This window comes from Pseudophryne corroboree, chromosome 8 (assembly GCF_028390025.1).
Source record: "Pseudophryne corroboree isolate aPseCor3 chromosome 8, aPseCor3.hap2, whole genome shotgun sequence".
In the NCBI taxonomy this organism is placed as follows: Eukaryota; Metazoa; Chordata; class Amphibia; order Anura; family Myobatrachidae; genus Pseudophryne; species Pseudophryne corroboree.
The window spans coordinates 432174440-432200536 of record NC_086451.1 but is presented as its reverse complement, the minus strand read 5'-3'; positions in this window follow the sequence as shown (position 1 = coordinate 432200536).

The following is a 26097-nucleotide window of genomic DNA, read 5'->3' as shown; positions in this document are numbered from 1 at the left end:
AAAGAAACTAGAGCACTACTATGGGGCATAACATTAAATAAGACTCTACCATGGTTCAGAAAATGAACTAGGGCACTATTATAGGGCATAAAGTTAACAACTGCTGCAGAGAAGTGTATCTCTAGAAGTATTGGGATGATGGCCCCTTCAAAATGTTGCTATGGGGCCCACAAAGTTCTGGCTACGCCACTGTGGACTGCATTTGGAAACCCCCCTCCTGTGCTGGCCACTGTCTCTGAACAGTATAGCTAGTGCAAATATTAATGAGGTGCGCAGATAAACCGGGACACAACTGTACAGAATGCAGAGGACTACAGAAGCCTATTGATAAAAGTGAGTGAAATGCCAGTTACTTATCAGTATTTATTGCAGGGTTTCATGATAAGGATATTTTTGTTTTCAGTGTTACGTTATTCATAATTGAGGCAGAGCACGGACATCGCGGGTGAAAAGCTGCTGTACTGGCGTAATCAGTATGATACGCCGGTGCTTGTTTTCCTGGCGGTCATAATCTCGGCACCGGGATCCCGAAGACTGCAATGCAGAAAGGGTTGAGTTGGGACTGTTCTCCCCTTTCTCCTACCCCCTAACCGAACCCACCCTTCCCGCAGCCTAACCATAACCTCTCCCCTTAGTGCTGACCCAAATCACCCACCGGAGGATCCTAAACCTAACCCCCCCCACCACCCGCAGCCTAAACCTAACCCTCCCTCCCCCGCTGCCTAACCCTAAACCTCCACGTGGGTGCCTAACCCTAACCACACATACCCGCAACCTAACTGTAACCTACCCCCTCAGACCCCCGCAGCCTAACCCTAACCTTCCCGTGGGTGCCTAACCCTAGCCACACATACCCGCAACCTAACTGTAACCTACCCCCTCCGGCCCCCGCAGCCTAACCCTAAACCTCCCCGTGGGTGCCTAACCCTAACCACACATACCCGCAACCTAACTGTAATCTACCCCCTCCCCCTGCAGCCTAACCCTAACCTCCCCAGGTTGCCGCCCAACTAATACCCCCCCTCCTGGCCCTAAACCTAACCCAGGCGCTATACTTACAAAGGTCGGGATGCCGGCTGTTGAGATTTCAATGTCGGTCTCCTGACCTTTTCGGGTTTTTGGGGCCGGCATTCTGACGGGTGCCGGGACTCCGGCGTCAATATTCTGACAGCCGGCAAATTAACCAGATCCCGTACTGGCAAATGCTTAAAGCTTAATTTTCACTGTTAATGGAAGCAACAACATTTGACATCACTGGGTTATATCACTACTCGCAGTCTGGTTGCTGTGTCAATAGGAAAGAGTACACTTCAGATGTTTACTCTATATGCCATAAAGCACGAGACACCTGGCGTGGCTGAGCCACTCTGAGAAGTGTAGTGTAGCATACTGTCTATAGCTTTCATTTTTGTACCAGAGAAGCTGGGATGCAACTTTAACCGCATAGATCTGATCGCAGCAGCAAATTTGTTAGCTAATGGGCAAAACCATGTGCAGTGCAGGTGGGGAAGATGTGACATGTGCAGAGAGAGTTAGATTTGGGTGGGGTGGGTTCAAACTGAAATCTAAACTGCAGTGTAAAAATAAAGCAGCCAGTATTTACCCTGCACAGAAACAAAATATCCCACCCAAATCTAACTCTCTCTGCAAATGTTATATGTTCCACACCTGCAGTGCACATTGGCCCTCATTCCGAGTTGTTCGCTCGTTGCCGAGTTTCGCTATATTGCGATTATTTGCTTACTGCGCATGCGCAAGGTTCGCAGAGCGCATGCGCTTAGTTATTTTACACAAAAGTTAGGTATTTTACTCACGGCATAACGAGGATTTTTCATCGTTCTGGTGATCGGAATGTGATTGACAGGAAGTGGGTTTTTCTGGGCGGAAACTGGCCGTTTTATGGGTGTATGCGGAAAAACGCTGCCGTTTCTGGGAAAAACGCGGGAGTGGCTGGATAAACGGGGGAGTGTCTGGGCGAACGCTGGGTGTGTTTGTGATGTCAAACCAGGAACTGACTGAACTGATCGCAGTGGCAGAGTAAGTCCCGAGCTACTCAGAAACTGTAAAAAAAATTCTATTCGCAATTCTGCTAATCTTTCGTTCGCAATTCTGCAAAGCTAAGATTCACTCCCAGTAGGCGGCGGCTTAGCGTGTGCAAAGCTGCTAAAAGCAGCTAGCGAGCGAACAACTCGGAATGAGGGCCCTTGGGGGTTATTCTGAGTTGATCGCAGCAGCAAGTTTGTTAGCAATTGGGCAAAACCATGGTGGTCATTCCGAGTTGTTCGAAAAATTCACACAATGCAGATGTGCGCACCCCGGGGTACTACGGGATAGATAGTCAAATGTTATTTTTATATGGAAACCATTAGATATCCAAATATCCAGATCCTTCCTTTTGGATCAAAGAAAAACTCCTCTTCATACTAGAGATGAGCGGGTTCGGTTTCTCTGAATCCGAACCCGCCAGAACTTCATGTTTTTTTTCACGAGTCCGAGCGACTCGGATCTTCCCGCCTTGCTCGGTTAACCCGAGCGCGCCCGAACGTCATCATGACGCTGTCGGATTCTCGCGAGGCTCGGATTCTATCGCGAGACTCGGATTCTATATAAGGAGCCGCGCGTCGCCGCCATTTTCACACGTGCATTGAGATTGATAGGGAGAGGACGTGGCTGGCGTCCTCTCCGTTTAGACACTTGATTTACTAATTTTGGGGAGCATTAGGAGTACTCAGTAGTGTACAGTGCAGAGTTTTGCTGATAGTGACCAGTGACCACCACTTTTATTTATAATCCGTTCTCTGCCTGAAAAAAGTGATACACAGCACACAGTGACTCAGTCACATACATACCATATCTGTGTGCACTGCTCAGGCTCAGGCCAGTGTGCTGCATCATCTATATATATTATATATCTGTCTGACTGCTCAGCTCACACAGCTTATAATTGTGGGGGAGACTGGGGAGCACTACTGCAGTGCCAGTTATAGGTTATAGCAGGAGCCAGGAGTACATAATATTATATTAAAATTAAACAGTGCACACTTTTGCTGCAGGAGTGCCACTGCCAGTGTGACTAGTGACCAGTGACCTGACCACCAGTATATAATATTAGTAGTATACTATCTCTTTATCAACCAGTCTATATTAGCAGCAGACACAGTACAGTGCGGTAGTTCACGGCTGTGGCTACCTCTGTGTCGGCACTCGGCAGCCCGTCCATAATTGTATATACCAGTGACCTAACCGTGGTTTTTTTTTCTTTCTTTATACATACATACTAGTTACGAGTATACTATCTCTTTATCAACCAGTCTATATATTAGCAGCAGACACAGTACAGTGCGGTAGTTCACGGCTGTGGCTACCTCTGTGTCGGCACTCGGCAGCCCGTCCATAATTGTATATACCAGTGACCTAACCGTGGTTTTTTTTTCTTTCTTTATACATACATACTAGTTACGAGTATACTATCTCTTTATCAACCAGTCTATATATTAGCAGCAGACACAGTACAGTGCGGTAGTTCACGGCTGTGGCTACCTCTGTGTCGGCACTCGGCAGCCCGTCCATAATTGTATATACCAGTGACCTAACCGTGGTTTTTTTTTCTTTCTTTATACATACATACTAGTTACGAGTATACTATCTCTTTATCAACCAGTCTATATATTAGCAGCAGACACAGTACAGTGCGGTAGTTCACGGCTGTGGCTACCTCTGTGTCGGCACTCGGCAGCCCGTCCATAATTGTATATACCAGTGACCTAACCGTGGTTTTTTTTTCTTTCTTTATACATACATACTAGTTACGAGTATACTATCTCTTTATCAACCAGTCTATATATTAGCAGCAGACACAGTACAGTGCGGTAGTTCACGGCTGTGGCTACCTCTGTGTCGGCACTCGGCAGCCCGTCCATAATTGTATATACCACCTAACCGTGGTTTTTTTTTCTTTCTTTATACATACATACTAGTTACGAGTATACTATCTCTTTATCAACCAGTCTATATATTAGCAGCAGACACAGTACAGTGCGGTAGTTCACGGCTGTGGCTACCTCTGTGTCGGCACTCCGCAGCCCGTCCATAATTGTATATACCAGTGACCTAACCGTGGTTTTTTTTTCTTTCTTTATACATACATACTAGTTACGAGTATACTATCTCTTTATCAACCAGTCTATATATTAGCAGCAGACACAGTACAGTGCGGTAGTTCACGGCTGTGGCTACCTCTGTGTCGGCACTCGGCAGCCCGTCCATAATTGTATATACCAGTGACCTAACCGTGGTTTTTTTTTCTTTCTTTATACATACATACTAGTTACGAGTATACTATCTCTTTATCAACCAGTCTATATATTAGCAGCAGACACAGTACAGTGCGGTAGTTCACGGCTGTGGCTACCTCTGTGTCGGCACTCGGCAGCCCGTCCATAATTGTATATACCAGTGACCTAACCGTGGTTTTTTTTTCTTTCTTTATACATACATACTAGTTACGAGTATACTATCTCTTTATCAACCAGTCTATATATTAGCAGCAGACACAGTACAGTGCGGTAGTTCACGGCTGTGGCTACCTCTGAATCGGCACTCGGCAGCCCGTCCATAATTGTATATACCAGTGACCTAACCGTGGTTTTTTTTTCTTTCTTTATACATACATACTAGTTACGAGTATACTATCTCTTTATCAACCAGTCTATATATTAGCAGCAGACACAGTACAGTGCGGTAGTTCACGGCTGTGGCTACCTCTGTGTCGGCACTCGGCAGCCCGTCCATAATTGTATATACCAGTGACCTAACCGTGGTTTTTTTTTCTTTCTTTATACATACATACTAGTTACGAGTATACTATCTCTTTATCAACCAGTCTATATATTAGCAGCAGACACAGTACAGTGCGGTAGTTCACGGCTGTGGCTACCTCTGTGTCGGCACTCGGCAGCCCGTCCATAATTGTATACTAGTATCCAATCCATCCATCTCCATTGTTTACCTGAGGTGCCTTTTAGTTGTGCCTATTAAAATATGGAGAACAAAAATGTTGAGGTTCCAAAATTAGGGAAAGATCAAGATCCACTTCCACCTCGTGCTGAAGCTGCTGCCACTAGTCATGGCCGAGACGATGAAATGCCAGCAACGTCGTCTGCCAAGGCCGATGCCCAATGGCATAGTACAGAGCATGTCAAAACCAAAACACCAAATATCAGTAAAAAAAGGACTCCAAAACCTAAAATAAAATTGTCGGAGGAGAAGCGTAAACTTGCCAATATGCCATTTACCACACGGAGTGGCAAGGAACGGCTGAGGCCCTGGCCTATGTTCATGGCTAGTGGTTCAGCTTCACATGAGGATGGAAGCACTCAGCCTCTCGCTAGAAAACTGAAAAGACTCAAGCTGGCAAAAGCACCGCAAAGAACTGTGCGTTCTTTGAAATCCCAAATCCACAAGGAGAGTCCAATTGTGTCGGTTGCGATGCCTGACCTTCCCAACACTGGACGTGAAGAGCATGCGCCTTCCACCATTTGCACGCCCCCTGCAAGTGCTGGAAGGAGCACCCGCAGTCCAGTTCCTGATAGTCAGATTGAAGATGTCAGTGTTGAAGTACACCAGGATGAGGAGGATATGGGTGTTGCTGGCGCTGGGGAGGAAATTGACCAGGAGGATTCTGATGGTGAGGTGGTTTGTTTAAGTCAGGCACCCGGGGAGACACCTGTTGTCCGTGGGAGGAATATGGCCGTTGACATGCCAGGTGAAAATACCAAAAAAATCAGCTCTTCGGTGTGGAGGTATTTCACCAGAAATGCGGACAACAGGTGTCAAGCCGTGTGTTCCCTTTGTCAAGCTGTAATAAGTAGGGGTAAGGACGTTAACCACCACGGAACATCCTCCCTTATACGTCACCTGCAGCGCATTCATAATAAGTCAGTGACAAGTTCAAAAACTTTGGGTGACAGCGGAAGCAGTCCACTGACCAGTAAATCCCTTCCTCTTGTAACCAAGCTCACGCAAACCACCCCACCAACTCCCTCAGTGTCAATTTCCTCCTTCCCCAGGAATGCCAATAGTCCTGCAGGCCATGTCACTGGCAAGTCTGACGAGTCCTCTCCTGCCTGGGATTCCTCCGATGCATCCTTGCGTGTAACGCCTACTGCTGCTGGCGCTGCTGTTGTTGCCGCTGGGAGTCGATGGTCATCCCAGAGGGGAAGTCGTAAGCCCACTTGTACTACTTCCAGTAAGCAATTGACTGTTCAACAGTCCTTTGCGAGGAAGATGAAATATCACAGCAGTCATCCTACTGCAAAGCGGATAACTGAGTCCTTGACAACTATGTTGGTGTTAGACGTGCGTCCGGTATCCGCCATTAGTTCACAGGGAACTAGACAATTTATTGAGGCAGTGTGCCCCCGTTACCAAATACCATCTAGGTTCCACTTCTCTAGGCAGGCGATACCGAGAATGTACACGGACGTCAGAAAAAGACTCACCAGTCTCCTAAAAAATGCAGTTGTACCCAATGTCCACTTAACCACGGACATGTGGACAAGTGGAGCAGGGCAGGGTCAGGACTATATGACTGTGACAGCCCACTGGGTAGATGTATGGACTCCCGCCGCAAGAACAGCAGCGGCGGCACCAGTAGCAGCATCTCGCAAACGCCAACTCTTTCCTAGGCAGGCTACGCTTTGTATCACCGCTTTCCAGAATACGCACACAGCTGAAAACCTCTTACGGCAACTGAGGAAGATCATCGCGGAATGGCTTACCCCAATTGGACTCTCCTGTGGATTTGTGGCATCGGACAACGCCAGCAATATTGTGTGTGCATTAAATATGGGCAAATTCCAGCACGTCCCATGTTTTGCACATACCTTGAATTTGGTGGTGCAGAATTTTTTAAAAAACGACAGGGGCGTGCAAGAGATGCTGTCGGTGGCCAGAAAAATTGCGGGACACTTTCGGCGTACAGGCACCACGTACAGAAGACTGGAGCACCACCAAAAACTACTGAACCTGCCCTGCCATCATCTGAAGCAAGAAGTGGTAACGAGGTGGAATTCAACCCTCTATTTGCTTCAGAGGTTGGAGGAGCAGCAAAAGGCCATTCAAGCCTATACAATTGAGCACGATATAGGAGATGGAATGCACCTGTCTCAAGTGCAGTGGAGAATGATTTCAACGTTGTGCAAGGTTCTGATGCCCTTTGAACTTGCCACACGTGAAGTCAGTTCAGACACTGCCAGCCTGAGTCAGGTCATTCCCCTCATCAGGCTTTTGCAGAAGAAGCTGGAGGCATTGAAGAAGGAGCTAAAAGGGAGCGATTCCGCTAGGCATGTGGGACTTGTGGATGCAGCCCTTAATTCGCTTAACAAGGATTCACGGGTGGTCAATCTGTTGAAATCAGAGCACTACATTTTGGCCACCGTGCTCGATCCTAGATTTAAAGCCTACCTTGGATCTCTCTTTCCGGCAGACACAGGTCTGCTGGGGTTGAAAGACCTGCTGGTGACAAAATTGTCAAGTCAAGCGGAACGCGACCTGTCAACATCTCCTCCTTCACATTCTCCCGCAACTGGGGGTGCGAGGAAAAGGCTCAGAATTCCGAGCCCACCCGCTGGCGGTGATGCAGGGCAGTCTGGAGCGACTGCTGATGCTGACATCTGGTCCGGACTGAAGGACCTGACAACGATTACGGACATGTCGTCTACTGTCACTGCATATGATTCTCTCAACATTGATAGAATGGTGGAGGATTATATGAGTGACCGCATCCAAGTAGGCACGTCACACAGTCCGTACTTATACTGGCAGGAAAAAGAGGCAATTTGGAGGCCCTTGCACAAACTGGCTTTATTCTACCTAAGTTGCCCTCCCACAAGTGTGTACTCCGAAAGAGTGTTTAGTGCCACCGCTCACCTTGTCAGCAATCGGCGTACGAGGTTACATCCAGAAAATGTGGAGAAGATGATGTTCATTAAAATGAATTATAATCAATTCCTCCGCGGAGACATTGACCAGCAGCAATTGCCTCCACAAAGTACACAGGGAGCTGAGATGGTGGATTCCAGTGGGGACGAATTGATAATCTGTGAGGAGGGGGATGTACACGGTGATATATCGGAGGGTGAAGATGAGGTGGACATCTTGCCTCTGTAGAGCCAGTTTGTGCAAGGAGAGATTAATTGCTTCTTTTTGGGGGGGGGGTCCAAACCAACCCGTCATATCAGTCACAGTCGTGTGGCAGACCCTGTCACTGAAATGATGGGTTGGTTAAAGTGTGCATGTCCTGTTTTGTTTATACAACATAAGGGTGGGTGGGAGGGCCCAAGGATAATTCCATCTTGCACCTCTTTTTTCTTTTCTTTTTCTTTGCATCATGTGCTGATTGGGGAGGGTTTTTTGGAAGGGACATCCTGCGTGACACTGCAGTGCCACTCCTAGATGGGCCCGGTGTTTGTGTCGGCCACTAGGGTCGCTAATCTTACTCACACAGCTACCTCATTGCGCCTCTTTTTTTCTTTGCGTCATGTGCTGTTTGGGGAGGGTTTTTTGGAAGGGACATCCTGCGTGACACTGCAGTGCCACTCCTAGATGTGCCCGGTGTTTGTGTCGGCCACTAGGGTCGCTAATCTTACTCACACAGCTACCTCATTGCGCCTCTTTTTTTCTTTGCGTCATGTGCTGTTTGGGGAGGGTTTTTTGGAAGGGACATCCTGCGTGACACTGCAGTGCCACTCCTAGATGGGCCCGGTGTTTGTGTCGGCCACTAGGGTCGCTAATCTTACTCACACAGTCAGCTACCTCATTGCGCCTCTTTTTTTCTTTGCGTCATGTGCTGTTTGGGGATGGTTTTTTGGAAGGGCCATCCTGCGTGACACTGCAGTGCCACTCCTAGATGGGCCCGGTGTTTGTGTCAGCCACTAGGGTCGCTAATCTTACTCACACAGCTACCTCATTGCGCCTCTTTTTTTCTTTGCGTCATGTGCTGTTTGGGGAGGGTTTTTTGGAAGGGACATCCTGCGTGACACTGCAGTGCCACTCCTAGATGGGCCCGGTGTTTGTGTCGGCCACTAGGGTCGCTAATCTTACTCACACAGCTACCTCATTGCGCCTCTTTTTTTCTTTGCGTCATGTGCTGTTTGGGGAGGGTTTTTTGGAAGGGACATCCTGCGTGACACTGCAGTGCCACTCCTAGATGGGCCCGGTGTTTGTGTCGGCCACTAGGGTCGCTTATCTTACTCACACAGCGACCTCGGTGCAAATTTTAGGACTAAAAATAATATTGTGAGGTGTGAGGTATTCAGAATAGACTGAAAATGAGTGTAAATTATGGTTTTTGAGGTTAATAATACTTTGGGATCAAAATGACCCCCAAATTCTATGATTTAAGCTGTTTTTTAGTGTTTTTGGAAAAAAACACCCGAATCCAAAACACACCCGAATCCGACAAAAATAATTCGGTGAGGTTTTGCCAAAACGCGTTCGAACCCAAAACACGGCCGCGGAACCGAACCCAAAACCAAAACACAAAACCCGAAAAATTTCAGGCGCTCATCTCTACTTCATACCCTCAAAGAAACAAAGAAGGGGGAATATAGTGAAGTACAGTTTTTATTATTGGTAAAACAACATAAAATAGAATAATACACAATTCCACCAACTAAAGGTGGGGCAAATATGCGTACCGTAATGTGTGGGGTCCCCAGTGATGGTTACCCTATAGCATTTGTGAGGTAGTAAACAGATACCTCCCGGGATCCAGGCACTGCTCTCCTTCTAGCTATGGCAATCCTGGGTACTCCCCTCTTACTTGGTCAGTCGCAGTCTGTCCCACAGCACCATCTATCCCGCAGTACCCCTGGGTGCGACTGCGCACATCTGCATTGTGTGAATTTTTCAAACGTGTCTTTGGGAGTGGGGGTGACCACTTCAGCGGACGTTGCAGCACTGCTGGTTTAAAGCGCTGGTTTGAAAGTTTTTCCTATATTCCGAGTTGTTCGCTCGCAAGCTGCTTTTAGCAGCATTGCACACGCTAAGCCGCCGCCTACTGGGAGTGAATCTTAGCATAGTAATATTGCGAACAAAAGATTAGCAGAATTGCGAATAGACACTTCTTAGCAGTTTCTAAGTAGCTCCAGACTTACTCGGCATCTGCGATCAGTTCAGTCAGTTTCGTTCCTGGTTTGACGTCACAAACACACCCAGCGTTCGCCCAGACATTCCCTCGTTTCTTCAGACACTCCCGCGTTTTTCCCAGAAACGGTAGCGTTTTTTCACACACACCCATAAAATGGCCAGTTTCCGCCCAGAAACACCCACTTCCTGTCAATCACATTACGATCACCAGAACGAAGAAAAACCCTCGTAATGCGTGAGTAAAATACCTAACTGCATAGCAAATTTACTTGGCGCAGTCGCAGTGCGAACATTGCGCATGCGCAATTAGCGGAAAATCGCTGCGATGCGAAGAAAATTACCGAGCGAACACCTCGGAATGAGGGCCCATGTGCACTGCAGCGGAGGCAGATATAACATGTGCAGAGAGAGTTAGATTTGGGTGGGTTATTTCGTTTCTGTGCAGGGTAAATACTGGCTGCTTTATTTTTACATTGCAATTTAGATTTCAGTTTGAACACACCCCACCCAAATCTAACTCTCTCTGCACATGTTACATCTGCCTCCCCTGCAGTGCACATGGTTTTGCCCAACTGCTAACAAAGTTCCTGCTGCGATCAACTCAGAAGTAGGCCCATAGTTTTGCCCATTAGCTAACAAATTTGCTGCTGCGATCAGATCTGAAATAGGCCCTTAGTTTTGAATACATACAAAGTCTCAGATGAAGTGCAAGGGATCTTGGCGTGAGAAAAAGCTGGGGATGCTGCATCATAGCCTTTTGTATACAGGCTCAGCCTCAGGCGCACTCAAACGTACAAATGACACACTAAAATTGATCAGTGTAATATAGCAAAGAAGTTTTGTCACTTTTATTTATGTGAATCAGCTGCACATTATGAGCGAGGAGCGCACTGAGGGGGGTTAATTTGCCGTGACTAGCGCCACAGTCTATGAGGACACATCTGTAATACCATCTTCAGATGGCGATAGCTGCTGGAGCAAATCTCTGAATATACAGCCATGGCCAAAAGTTTTCACAATGAAACCACGTTTGCGGCTTCAGTATTTTTAGACCTTTTTGTCAGATGTTACTATGGTATACTGAAGTAAAATTACACACATTTCATAAGTGTCAAAGGCTTTTATTGACAATTACATTAAGTGTATGCAAGCGTCAATATTTGCAGTGTTGACCCTTCTATTTAAAGACCTCTGCCATTCTCCCTGTCCATCAACTTCTGGGCCACATAATGACTGATGGCCGCCCATTCTTGCCTAATCAATGCTTGGAGTCTGTCAGCATTTGTGGGTTTTTGTTTGTCCACCCACCCCTTGAGGGTTGACCACAATCTCTCAATGGGATTAAGGTCTGGGGAGTTTCCTTGCCATGGACCCAAAAGTTTGATGTTTTATTCCCCGAGCCACTTAGTTATCACTTTTGCCTTATGGCAAGGTGCTTCATCATGCTGGAAAAGGCATTGTTCATCACCAAACTGTTCTTGGATGGTTGGGAGAAGTTGCCCTTGGAGGATGTTTTGGTACCATTCTTTATTCATGGCTGTGTTCTTGCCAAAATTGTGAGTGAAGCCACTGCCTTGGCTGAGAAACAACCCCACACATGAATGGTCTCCTAGGATGCTTTACTGTTGGCATGACACAGGACTGATGGTAGCGCTCACCTTTTCATCTCTGGACAAGCGTTTTTCCAGATGCCCCATACAGTCTGAAAAAGGTATTCATCAGAGAAAGTTACCCCAGTTCTCAGCAGTACAATCCCTGTACCTTTTGCAGAATATCATTCTGTCCCTGATGTTTTTCCTGGAGAGACATGGCTTCTTTGCTGCCCTTCTTGACACCAGGCCATCCTCCAAAAGTCTTCGTCTCACTGTGCATGCAGATGCACTCACACCTCCCTGCTGCCATTCCTGAGCAAGCTCTGCACTGGTGGTGCCCCAAACCCAGCAGCTGAATCAACTTTAGGAGACAGTCCTGGCACTTGCTGGATGTTCTTGGGCACGCTGAAGTCTTCTTCACAACTATTGAACCTTTCTCCTTGAAGTTCTAGATAAACCAATAAATGGTTGATTTAGGTGCGATCTTACTAGCAGCAATATCCTTGCTGGTGAAGCCCTTTTTTGTGCAAAGCAATTATGACTGCACGTGTTTCCTTGCAGGAAGCCATGGTTAACAGAGGAAGAACAATGATTTCAGGCACCACCCTCCTTTTAAAGTTTCCAGTCTTACTCAATCAGCATGATAGAGTGATCTCCATACTTGTTCTTGACAACACTCAGCTGGTCCTTTTGTGGCAGGGTGGAAATGTAGTGGAAATGTTGTTTTTGGGATTAAGTTCATTGTTATGGCAAAGAGAGACTTTGCAATTAATTCCAATTTATCTGACCTCTTCATGACATTCTGGAGTATGTGCAAATTGCCATCATCATCTTGGCCATGGAATGTAAAAGGAATGTAACTTTTTAGTGCTTCTATCTGAATAATAATAAACATGTTGCAGAGACATTATAATGTTGCTAATGATATTCTTAAAATGTTGATAACTTGTTCTGACCAATAATTAGATATGTGAGTGCCAGTTCTTCAGAAATCCAATTCCACCCAAATTTTATGGATCATATCCGAACCCAGTCCTAGTTCGGATCTTCCTGCGGTTCAGAATTCGCTTTTGTATTTTGGAATGCAAAAATGACATCATTTTTAACTGGTTTTTTTATCGATTTATATAAATTTTATTAACGATTATTGATTTTTAACTGAACCAAAAAACAAATCAGAACCAAAACACTTGTGGGTAGTTTTGTCAAAATAAAACCAAAACGCAGTGATAAATTAGAACCAAAGCATGGTGCCGCGTGCATCTCTACTAATAATAATATTAATATTGCTTTTGTTCTGGTGACAATTTTGCTTATATATTGTGTACTAGAGTGCCACCTGCCTGTTCTTAACAGGACAACCTTGACTGAAGTAATTCTTTTATGCTGTTTACAATTCCCATACTGCTTGTATGTAATAACTGTACACAAAGAGATAGGAAATTATACACTGTAGGTATATCCCTGGGCACTTCTGCATGAGTGTGTGATATATATGACAGGAAAGCCTCTCAGTAATAATACAGTGCATCTGGCCAACTCTTTTCAACAGGCTCTTGACAGTTAGTGGGTGATAGCTCTTTTACCAGGCACTAACCTGGGATATCCTTTTCATCCTGCCCTTATACTCCATTTTCTACATCTACTCAGGAAATCTTGATAAGGCACCTGTGTACAGTAAATGCTGGGTTTGCGTGACTTGTACATTGGACTCCAGCCATGCACTACAAGAGTGGCAAGCCATCTATGTCCGATTGCATTGAGCTTAAGATGGTCTTAATGTAGTTGGGCTGATTGTCATCTGCATGGACATCAAAATGGACATAAAGTACTGTAGGTAGTCAGGAAACTTGTCGGCAGCTGCTCAATTCTGTGCCAGGAACTCAAACCTGAGCACCAGATAGTTTTATTCACTAGACTGTTGTATTACGGTACACTGTTCGTTGACTGCTCATCGTACACCACTTGTGGCTTCACTATAGGCATCCAGGTGGGACACATACGCTTTGTTGTATTGCAGATGCTAACTCATGGACCAGTTTCTGGAAAGAAGACCTCACAATTCAAGTTCCATCTAATTACAAGTGTCTTACTTGCCTTGGTCCTTCAGATGGAGACCTCCTTTAGGAGGTAGGTATCCCATAACCAGATATGTAAATTGCTATGCAATCCCCGATTAATGTGGTACCAACCTTCTATAGTACCGTCAGAACCCTAAGGGAAAACTTAGGTTGGAATGTAATAAGAATGCAGAATACATTCCGCCACTTACAGCAATGATACTTATCGCATATGTACTGACATATGTGATTAATATCGCAATGCGTTAACAGCTTGCTATGACGGGTGCTGGGGTCTCCATCACCTCCACAGGTGAGGAAGTGTTGGAAAGCATGAGCAGCACTGGGTGGCAGAGGCTGCGGTAAGAAGCCCATAGGTTTCTATAGGGTAACGCCAGAAAAAGATGGCGTTACCCTCTGCATCGTTAACCGGGCGGCCGCTGGTTAGTACAGTACATTTGAAAATGCAGTAAAAATCCAGAAAACTGAAAAAACATAGAAAAGTAACAGAAGTCAATCGCTAAAGATTTATTAATAATTCCACAAAAGCATTTACATATAAATAGAATAATCCACATGGCCGGTGTATAGCATAAAAAACATATACACTATATACATTGTCTCATAACAATATGATATTATCAATATAATGATATTACGTTTCTTAAGGTAGCAGCACTGAACAATATAAAAAGAGTTAAAAGGCTAGATGCATCATCGCTTAGAGAGTGATAAAATGGAGAGAAAAATAGTACCAGCCAATCAGCTCCTAACCGCAATGTCGCAGACTGTGTTTGAAAAATGACAGGAGCTGATTGGCTGTTACTTTATCACTCAAGAGATGTGCGCAGACCCCCATGTTTTGGTTTTAAATCCTCATTGTGTTTTGGTTTTGGATCCTTTTAAAATTGATAAAATATATAAAATAGAAAAAATAAGAATTTACTTACCGATAATTCTATTTCTCATAGTCCGTAGTGGATGCTGGGGACTCCGTAAGGACCATGGGGAATAGCGGCTCCGCAGGAGACTGGGCACATCTAAAGAAAGCTTTAGGACTATCTGGTGTGCACTGGCTCCTCCCCCTATGACCCTCCTCCAAGCCTCAGTTAGGATACTGTGCCCGGACGAGCGTACACAATAAGGAAGGATTTTGAATCCCGGGTAAGACTCATACCAGCCACACCAATCACACCGTATAACCTGTGATCTGAACCCAGTTAACAGCATGATAACAGAGGAGCCTCTGAAAGATGGCTCACAACAATAATAACCCGATTTTTGTAACAATAACTATGTACAAGTATTGCAGACAATCCGCACTTGGGATGGGCGCCCAGCATCCACTACGGACTATGAGAAATAGAATTATCGGTAAGTAAATTCTTATTTTCTCTAACGTCCTAAGTGGATGCTGGGGACTCCGTAAGGACCATGGGGATTATACCAAAGCTCCCAAACGGGCGGGAGAGTGCGGATGACTCTGCAGCACCAAATGAGAGAACTCCAGGTCCTCCTCAGCCAGGATATCAATTTTGTAGAATTTTACAAACGTATTTGCTCCTGACCAAGTAGCTGCTCGGCAAAGTTGTAAAGACGAGACCCCTCGGGCAGCCGCCCAAGATGAGCCCACCTTCCTTGTGGAGTGGGCATTTACAGATTTTTGGCTGTGGCAGGCCTGCCACAGAATGTGCAAGCTGAATTGTACTACAAATCCAACGAGCAATAGTCTGCTTAGAAGCAGGAGCACCCAGCTAGTTGGGTGCACACAGGATAAACAGCGAGTCAGATTTCCTGACTCCAGCCGTCCTGGAAACATATATTTTCAGGGCACTGACAACGTCTAGCAACTTGGAGGCCTCCAAGTCCCTAGTAGCCGCAGGCACCACCAATAGGTTGGTTCAGGTGAGACGCTGAAACCACCTTGGGGAGAAACTGAGGACGAGTCCTCAATTCCGCCCTGTCCGAATGGAAAATCAGATAAGGGCTTTTTCAGGATAAAGCCGCCAATTCTGACACGCGCCTGGCCCAGGCCAGGGCCAACAGCATGACCACTTTCCATGTGAGATATTTTAACTCCACAGATTTAAGTGGTTCAAACCAATGTGACTTTTGGAACCCAAAACTACATTGAGATCCCAAAGTGCCACTGGAGGCACAAAAGGAGGCTTTATATGCAGTACCTTTTACAACGTCTGAACTTCAGGGACTGAAGCTAGTTCTTTTTGGAAGAAAATTGACAGGGCCGAAATTTGAACCTTAATGGACCCCAATTTCAGGCCCATAGACACTCCTGTTTGCAGGAAATGTAGGAATCGACCCAGTTGAATTTCCTCCGTCGGGCCTTACTGGCCTCGCACCACGCAACATATTTTCGCCAATTGCGGTGATAATGTTTTTGCGGTTACATCCTTCCTGGCTTTGATCAGGATAGGGATGACTTCATCCGGAATGCCTTTTTTCCTTCAGGATCCGGCGTTCAACCGCCATGCCGTCAAACGCAGCCGCGGTAAGTCTTGGAACAGACAGGGTCCTTGCTGGAGCAGGTCCCTTCTTAGAGGTAGAGGCCACGGATCCTCCGTGAGCATCTCCTGAAGTTCCGGTTACCAAGTCCTTCTTGGCCAATCCGGAACCACGAATATAGTGCTCACTCCTCTCCATCTTATCAATCTCAGTACCTTGGGTATGAGAGGCAGAGGAGGGAACACATACCCTGACTGGTACACCCACGGTGTTACCAGAGCGTCTACAGCTTATTGCCTGAGTGTCCCTGGACCTGGCGCAATACCTGTCGAGTTTTTAATCATGTGGAAGACTTCTGCCGGGTGGAGGTCGTGCTGAGGAAGTCTGCTTCCCAGTTGTCCACTCCCGGAATGAATACTGCTGACAGTGCTATCACATGATTTTCCGCCCAGCGAAGAATCCTTGCAGCTTCTGCCATTGCCCTCCTGCTTCTTGTGCCACCCTGTCTGTTTACGTGGGTGACTGCCGTGATGTTGTCCGACTGGATCAACACCGGCTGACCTTGAAGCAGAGGTCTTGCTAAGCTTAGAGCATTGTAAATGTCCCTTAGCTTCAGGATATTTATGTGAAGTGATGTCTCCAGGCTTGACCATAAGCCCTGGATATTCCTTCCCTGTGTGACTGCTCCCCAGCCTCGCAGGCTGGCATCCGTGGTCACCAGGACCCAGTCCTGAATGCCTAATCTGCGGCCCTCTAGAAGATGAGCACTCTGCAACCACCACAGGAGGGACACCCTTGTCCTTGGTGACAGGGTTATCCGCTGATGCATCTGAAGATGCGATCCGGACCATTTGTCCAGCAGGTCCCACTGGAAAGTTCTTGCGTGGAATCTGCCGAATGGGATTGCTTCGTAGGAAGCCACCATTTTACCCAGAACCCTTGTGCATTGATGCACTGAGACTTGGCTCGGTTTTAGGAGGTTCCTGACTAGCTCGGATAACTCCCTGGCTTTCTCCTCCGGGAGAAACACCTTTTTCTGGACTGTGTCCAGGATCATCCCTAGGAACAGAAGACACGTCGTCGGAACCAGGTGCGATTTTGGAATATTGAGAATCCAATCGTGCTGCCGCAACACTACCTGAGATAGTGCTACACCGACCTCCAACTGTTCCCTGGATCTTACCCTTATCAGGGAATTGTCCAAGGAAGGGATAACTAAAATTCACTTCCTTCGAAGGAATATCATCATTTCGGCCATTACCTTGGTAAAGACCCGGGTGCCGTGTACCATCCATACGGCAGCGTCTGAACTGATAGTGACAGTTCTGTACCATAAACCTGAGGTACCCTTGGTGAGAAGGGTAAATTTTGACATGAAGGTAAGCATCCTTGATGTCCCGAGACATCATGTAGTCCCCTTCTTCCAGGTTCGCAATCACTGCTCTGAGTGACTTAATCTTGAATTTGAACCTCTGTACGTAAGTGTTCAAAGATTTTAGATTTAGAATCGGTCTCACCGAGCCGTCCGGCTTCGGTACCACAACAGTGTGGAATAATACCCCGTTCCCTGTTGCAGGAGGGGTATCTTGATTATCACCTGCTGGGAATACAGCTTGTGAATGGCTTCCAAAACTGTCTCCCTGTCAGAAGGAGACATCGGTAAAGCCGACTTTAGGAAACGGCGAGGGGGAGACGTCTCAAATTCTAATTTGTACCCCTGAGATATCACCTGAAGGATCCAGGGGTCTACTTGCGAGTGAGCCCACTGCGCGCTGAAATTCATTGAGACGGGCCCCCCACCGTGCCTGATTCTGCTTGGAAAGCCCCAGCGTATACTGAGGGCTTGGCAGAGGCGGGAGAGGGTTTCTGTTCCTGGGAACTGGCTGATTTCTGCAGCCTTTTTCCTCTCCCTCTGTCACGGGGCAGAAATGAGGAACCTTTTGCCCGCTTGTCCACGAAAAGACTGCGCCTGATAATACGGCGTCTTCTCATGTTGAGAGGCGACCTGGGGTACAAACGTGGAATTCCCAGCTGTTGCCGTGGCCACCAGGTCTGAAAGACCGACCCCAATAACTCCTCCCTTAATAAAGCAATACTTCCAAATGCCGTTTGGAATACTCATCACCTGACCACTGACGTGTCCATAACCCTCTACTGGTAGAAATGGACAACGCGCTTAGACTTGATGCCAGTCGGCAAATATTCCGCTGTGCATCACGCATATATAAAAATGCATCTTTTAAATGCTCTATAGGCAAAAATATACTGTCCCTATCTAGGGTATCAATATTTTCAGTCAGGGAATCCGACCACGCCAACCCAGCACTGCACATCCAGGCTGAGGCGATTGCTGGTCGCAGTATAACACCAGTATGTGTGTAAATACCTTTTAGGATACCCTCCTGCTTTCTATCAGCAGGATCCTTAAGGGCGGCCATCTCAGGCGAAGGTAGAGCCCTTACAAGCGTGTGAGCGCTTTATCCCCCCTAGGGGGTGTTTCCCAACGCACCCTAACCTCTGGCGGGAAAGGATATAATGCCAATAACATTTTAGAAATTATCCGTTGTTATCGGGGGAAACCCACGCATCATCACACACCTCATTTAATTTCTCAGATTCAGGAAAACTACAGGTAGTTTTTCCTCACCGAACATAATACCCCTTTTTTTGGTGGTACTCGTATTATCAGAAATGTGTAAAACATTTTTCATTGCCTCAATCATGTAACGTGTGGCCCTACTGGAAGTCACATTCGTCTCTTCACCGTCGACACTGGAGTCAGTATCCGTGTCGGCGTCTATATCTGCCATCTGAGGTAACGGGCGCTTTAGAGCCCCTGACGGCCTATGAGACGTCTGGACAGGCACAAGCTGAGTAGCCGGCTGTCTCATGTCAACCACTGTCTTTTATACAGAGCTGACACTGTCACGTAATTCCTTCCAACAGTTCATCCACTCAGGTGTCGACCCCCTAGGGGGTGACATCACTATTACAGGCAATCTGCTCCGTCTCCACATCATTTTTCTCCTCATACATGTCGACACAAAAGTACCGACATACAGCACACACACAGGGAATGCTCTGATAGAGGACAGGACCCCACTAGCCCTTTGGGGAGACAGAGGGAGAGTTTGCCAGCACACACCAGAGCGCTATATATATACAGGGATAACCTTATATAAGTGTTTTTCCCCTTATAGCTGCTGTATAGTTAATACTGCGCCTAATTAGTGCCCCCCTCTCTTTTTTTAACCCTTTCTGTAGTGTAGTGACTGCAGGGGAGAGACAGGGAGCTTCCCTCCAACGGAGCTGTGAGGGAAAATGTCGCCAGTGTGCTGAGGAGATAGGCTCCGCCCCCTTCTCGGCGGCCTTATCTCCCGTTTTTCTGTGTATTCTGGCAGGGGTTAAATGCATCCATATAGCCCAGGAGCTATATGTGATGCATTTTTTTTGCCATCCAAGGTGTTTTTATTGCGTCTCAGGGCGCCCCCCCCCCCCAGCGCCCTGCACCCTCAGTGACCGGAGTGTGAAGTGTGCTGAGAGCAATGGCGCACAGCTGCAGTGCTGTGCGCTACCTTGTTGAAGACGGGACGTCTTCTGCCGCCGATTTTCCGGACCTCTTCTGCCTTCTGGCTCTGTAAGGGGGCCGGCGGCGCGGCTCTGGGACCCATCCAAGCTGGGCCTGTGATCGTCCCTCTGGAGCTAATGTCCAGTAGCCTAAGAAGCCCAATCCACTCTGCACGCAGGTGAGTTCGCTTCTTCTCCCCTTAGTCCCTCGATGCAGTGAGCCTGTTGCCAGCAGGTCTCACTGAAAATAAAAAACCTAAACTAAAACTTTCACTAAGAAGCTCAGGAGAGCCCCTAGTGTGCACCCTTCTCGTTCGGGCACAGAGATCTAACTGAGGCTTGGAGGAGGGTCATAGGGGGAGGAGCCAGTGCACACCAGATAGTCCTAAAGCTTTCTTTAGATGTGCCCAGTCTCCTGCGGAGCCGCTATTCCCCATGGTCCTTACGGAGTCCCCAGCATCCACTTAGGACGTTAGAGAAACATTCATTAAAGAAAAACCAATCATGTAATCTGGACCTGTTTGCATGTAATCCAAAACCAGAGTTCAGTTTTTAAATCCAAGCTCTGAAGTGACTACAGACCCGAGCCGGGACTTGGTTCCACCCGGGAACCCCAAAGTGATTACAAACTAGGACTCAATTCGACTCAGAACCCCTAAGTTCGGGTATGTTCTTACTGTATTTTAGGAAAACCGAAATGCACATCTCTAGTAAGAAATAGACGCCTCCTACATGCATCTGCAATCCGAGTGTTGCGTCCACAGACACAGCATCAGATCACCATCGCAGCACTCAGCCAGTCTGCGTAAAATGAAGCTCACTCAGGCTGCCTGTTGGACTCCCCTCTGTTGGGTCCAGGATATCTGCGTAAGCCTACAAAATGACACGCCCCCATTTTATAGGATGGTCCCAACTGCCACTGGGGCTGCGAGTTATCACACAGGGTCTGTTCCGCACATGCGCAGACCCCAAACCATCAGATTTACATAAACAATTACGTTTGTGTGTGTACAAATCTAAATCAGGCCCAATGTTAGTAGCTTCTCCAATCAAGGAAACAACACATAATCGCCTTTTAGCCCCCAAACGTCTATTAATTACTCATCTGCCACAGAATCTGCAGGAGTAAAGTCTCTAATTGGGATTAATCAGCAGCATATCCTTACTGCTCCTCCTAAAAGACAAACAGGGGTTCTTAGGTAGCTGTAGCAAGTGGCCAGTACTGGCAGTCAGAGCCGGATTAAGGGGGGGGTCCCGGGGATACGTACCCCGGCCCCCCTTTCCAAAAGGGCCCCCTGCCACACCACAGATCGGATCTTTCTTCAATCCGATCTGCGGTGCTGCGCTCACGAGCCCCGGCTCCCCGCTGCCCTGTCCCTCCTCCTCCTTCAGTTCAGCGTGCGGCGCACCAATGACGGAGCCGCATGCTTGCTGAGCCGGACAGCAATTGGACAACTGAGCCGTCGCTCAGCCGCGCTGACTACAGCTCTAAGAAGAGTGCTCTAACAGGTGTAGTCAGGGCAACTGAGCGACGGCTCAGTTGTCCAATTGCTGTCCGGCTCAGCAAGCCTGCAGCTCAGTCATTGGCGCGCCACACGCTGCACTGAAGGAGGAGGGATTCTTAGCGATATATATATATATATATATATATATATATATATATATATATTTTTTTTTTTTAGTTTTTTAGTCCATGGGGGCCCCCCTGCTCTTTAGTACCCCAGGCCTCCCGGGGCCTTAATCCGGCTCTGGGTACAGTCAGATATTAGTCACTGACATCCACATCCAGAAGGCCGGGACTTAATGCATTTCTCCGCCACCAAACTAGGCGGCTTCCTCAGAAGACCACCAAGCTTGTTAGAGTCAATTCAGCCATATTCGAACCAGCTTGAACCAATTTGTTTCTTTTAGTCCAGTTAAAGATTCAGATTTTCCAGCAATCCTTGGAACTGTAGAGCCAATTTCACGAATCAGCATTATTTTTATAAATGATTTCTCTAATCAGCAACAAAATGTCTGCAAATATTAAAGCACTAATCTCACACACAGGAATCAGATATTTCATTTTATTTCCGTCATACGGTGAATTATTATTTTCAGGTACTCTACTGCTAACAGAGAAACTTTAAGTTATTGAACACAGTAACATAACTTGAAATTATATAACCTGGCACAGTCCACATTCATTCTCATTAGTCTAACATGCAATAACCTGATCAAAGAGAACAAATAAATGGTTGCCATTGGCCTGCCAGAGTACATAAACAGTTGTCATCAAACATAAATTATAATAGGCAGAAAATAAACACCTTTGGTTTTCCTATTGCACATAAATAAATTAGACAATTTCAAACAAACGCCATTGACATTAATTGCATAATAAATACATTATATCTCATTACACATGATGACTAAATAATAAAGCTAAATAAGGCATATTCAAGTATTTATAAAAATGTGAATAGATGCTATACATTCAGATTATATATAATATACATTCAGTATATATTATATAATGTACATGCAGTATATATATATAATGTAGTTAATATCCCGGCGGTCAGAATACCAACGCCGGGATCCTGTCCGTCGAGAATGCCGACAGCTGCGCCAGGTCTATTCCCGCTCACGCGTGTCCACGACACCCATAGAGTGGGATTAGAACCTGTGGCGAGCGCAGCAAGCCACCGAGCCCGCAAGGGGCTTTCTAGCGCTCGCCCTGCTGCCAGCATTCTGGCGGATGGAATCCCGGAGTCGGCATTCTGACTGCCGGGATCCCGGACGCCCATACCCAATCCATATATACAGATGGAGCCCTCCTCATCTTTGCCTTTAATAGGATTAATTGAGCCAGAGCAGTCGGACTTAATCCCCTGCTGTAATGACTTAATCCTCTGCTGTATTGTTCTCTCTGTATTGTATTACAGCTGAGAACAATAGATGAAAGATGAAAGGCCTATGCTAATAAACCTTGGTGCACCTAGCAGAGAAGCCTAGATGAGTGTGGCTCCATCTGTATATGTAATGCTGTTATATATATATATATATATATATATATATATATATAGATGTAAGATCAAATCATTGTGCAATATAATATTTGACCGCACTCAGCACAGCTCAGTTTGGCAATGTGACAATGTGTACATTGTTTTTTAATACATGTGAAATGCAAGAAAACAATTTACATCCCGGGCCCCACAGATTTCAATATACAGGCCAAATTATTAGTGCATTAACTGAGGTATTTCATTATGTCACTGATTCCCGACCAGCGTTCTAGGCTTTGTATCTTACAATAATTTGGGGGTGACAGGGAAACTGGGAGTACTGTACACATCAAATATATTTTCATTGTAACTTACATTTTTGTCATCCTATTTGTTTTATACATATAAATATCTTTATTCCACATTGTGATTTTTGTTTGTACAATATGCTAAATATGCTTACCTACACTTCATTGGTTCCAGGAGCTACTGTATGAAAAAGCAGAGGTAAGTGAAAGCTGATTTACTGTGCCGGCAAGGCATATGGTGATGCTGTTCCGTGGTTCTTGAGGCCAGTGGAGCTTAATGATGCAGTTAGCATCATCAGAAAGGTGGGTAATGCATGTGATGACAGAGTTTGCATTGTCACGGCATATCCCCACCACCTTCCAACAGAATTACCTGCGCTACCTGGATCCAGCCGGTCTCTCCCTTTTCCGGAAGTCTGCAAGATATTCCATCAGAGTACACAAATATGATTTAACAATGATTTGTCATAGAATAATTTGTTACATCTCTGTCACAACACCATACACGTAGGGAACCGCCACTATACAGTCTGCATATGAAATTCAGGAGCCATAGATATTAGGGAGGATTAAGATGTCAAGTCCTTTGCAAAGGATTCTGGGAGATGTCCTGTGTTGCCTTAAAAAATTTCTTCATTTACCACATACACTGTGGGACGTCTTTGTCTCCTACACAAACGTGCAATCTGCAAACAAAAGGGACACATTTTTATTAAACAAAATAAAACATTTACTAATGGATGTATATCATGGTAAATGACAGCTATACATTGTACCAAACCCCAAGTGCCATTAATGCTTACAGGATGTTTGCTTTCATTGACTCCTTATCCAGGACATGTTTGAAAACAAGAGGCAGCACTCTACCTGTTTCTTCCGGGTAAATACTTTATGAATAACAATTACTGTAAATAAAATATGACTCTTTGACCCATTGTAAGATCTGTTTTTTAATTTCCAGGTACACATTGGGGTAAATTTACTAAAATTCGTATTTTCCCGTTTGAGGTCAAAGTTCAATCACGAATGACATCGAAAGTGTAAATATGCAACTTTTTGAATTTATTACGACTAATTTACTAAGCTGCCGTATTCTGCATTTTCGGTTTTACCGATGTCGCTGTCATTCGTATTTTTTGGCAGTGTTTTACGTGAGTGACTTGTAAAACACTGCCGACTTTTATACAATGAATCTCGGCCGGATCTGAGAGATCCGTGCTGGGCTTCATTGTGCACCTTTTATAAAAAAAAAATCTGTGTTAAAAACAAAAAAAAAATTGCATGGGGTCCCCCCTCCTGAGCCAAACCAGCCTCGGGCTCTTTGAGCCGGTCCTGGTTGCAAAAATATGGGGAAAAAAATGATAGAGGTTCCCCCATATTTAAACAACCAGCACCGGGCTCTGCGCCTGGTCCTGGTTCCAAAAATACGGGGGACAAAAAGCGTAGGGGTCCCCCGTATTTCTGAAACCAGCACCGGGCTCCACTAGCCAGATACATAATGCCACAGCCGGGGGACACTTTTATATAGGTCCTGGCGGCCCTGGCATTACATAACCAACTAGTCACCCCTGGCCGGGGTACCCTGGAGGAGTGGGGACCCCTTCAATCAAGGGCCCCCCCCCCCCCCCCTCCAGCCACCCAAGGACCAGGGGTGAAGCCCGAGGCTGTCCCCCCCATCCAAGGGCTGCGGATGGGAGGCTGATAGCCGTTGTGTAAAAAAATTAATATTGTTTTTAGTAGCAGTACTACAAGTCCCAGCAAGCCTCTCCCGCAAGCTGATACTTGGAGAACCACAAGTACCAGCATGCAGAGGAAAACCGGGCCCGCTGGTACCTGTAGTACTACTACTAAAAAAATACCCCAATAAAAACATAAGACACACACCTTGAAAGTATAACTTTAATGCATACATACACACCTCAATATACACATACTTACCTATGTTCACACGAGGGCCGGTCCTCTTCTCCATGTAGAATCCATGGTGTACCTGTTGAAAAAATTATACTCACAAAATCCAGTGTAGAAGGCTTCTCCTGATTGGCTGTGTGCTCCTGTACTGTATGACAGGCAGCACCCGGCAGTGTTACAATGTAGCGCCTATGCGCTCCATTATAACCAATGGTGGGAACTTTGCGATCAGCGGTTGACCGAAAGTAACCTCACCGCTGACCGCAAAGTTCCCACCATTGGTTATAAAGGAGCGCATAGGCGCTACATTGTAACACTGCCGGGTGCTGCCTGTCATACAGTACAGGAGCACACAGCCAATCAGGAGGATGCCACAATGTGGCGCTCCCTGATTGGCTGATGGAACCCTCTTAGACATAAGTCAGAGGGGGTTTCTGGCATTCGGGGAAAGGGGTCCCATGTGAAGACATGGGGCCTCTTTCAGTTCGAGGTCGGGTGTCCGTTTTTTTATTTTGACAAGTACGTGGATTACAAATGGATTACAAGAGGAGCCTTCTACACTGGATTTTGTGAGTATAATTTTTTCAACAGGTACACCATGGATTCTACATGGAGAAGAGGACCGGCCCTCGTGTGAACATAGGTAAGTATGTGTATATGGAGGTGTGTATGTATGCATTAAAGTTATACTTTCAAGGTGTGTGTCTTATGTTTTTATTGGGGTATTTTTTTAGTAGTAGTACTACAGGTACCAGCGGGCCCGGTTTTCCTCCGCATGCTGGTACTTGCGGTTCTCCAAGTACCAGCTTGCGGGGGAGGCTTGCTGGGACTTGTAGTACTGCTACTAAAAACAATATTAATTTTTTTACACAACGGCTTTCAGCCTCCCATCCGCAGCCCTTGGATGGGGGGGACAGCCTCGGGCTTCACCCCTGGTCCTTGGGTGGCTGGAGGGGGGGACCCCTTGATTGAAGGGGTCCCCACTCCTCCAGGGTACCCCGGCCAGGGGTGACTAGTTGGTTATGTAATGCCAGGGCCGCCGGGACCTATATAAAAG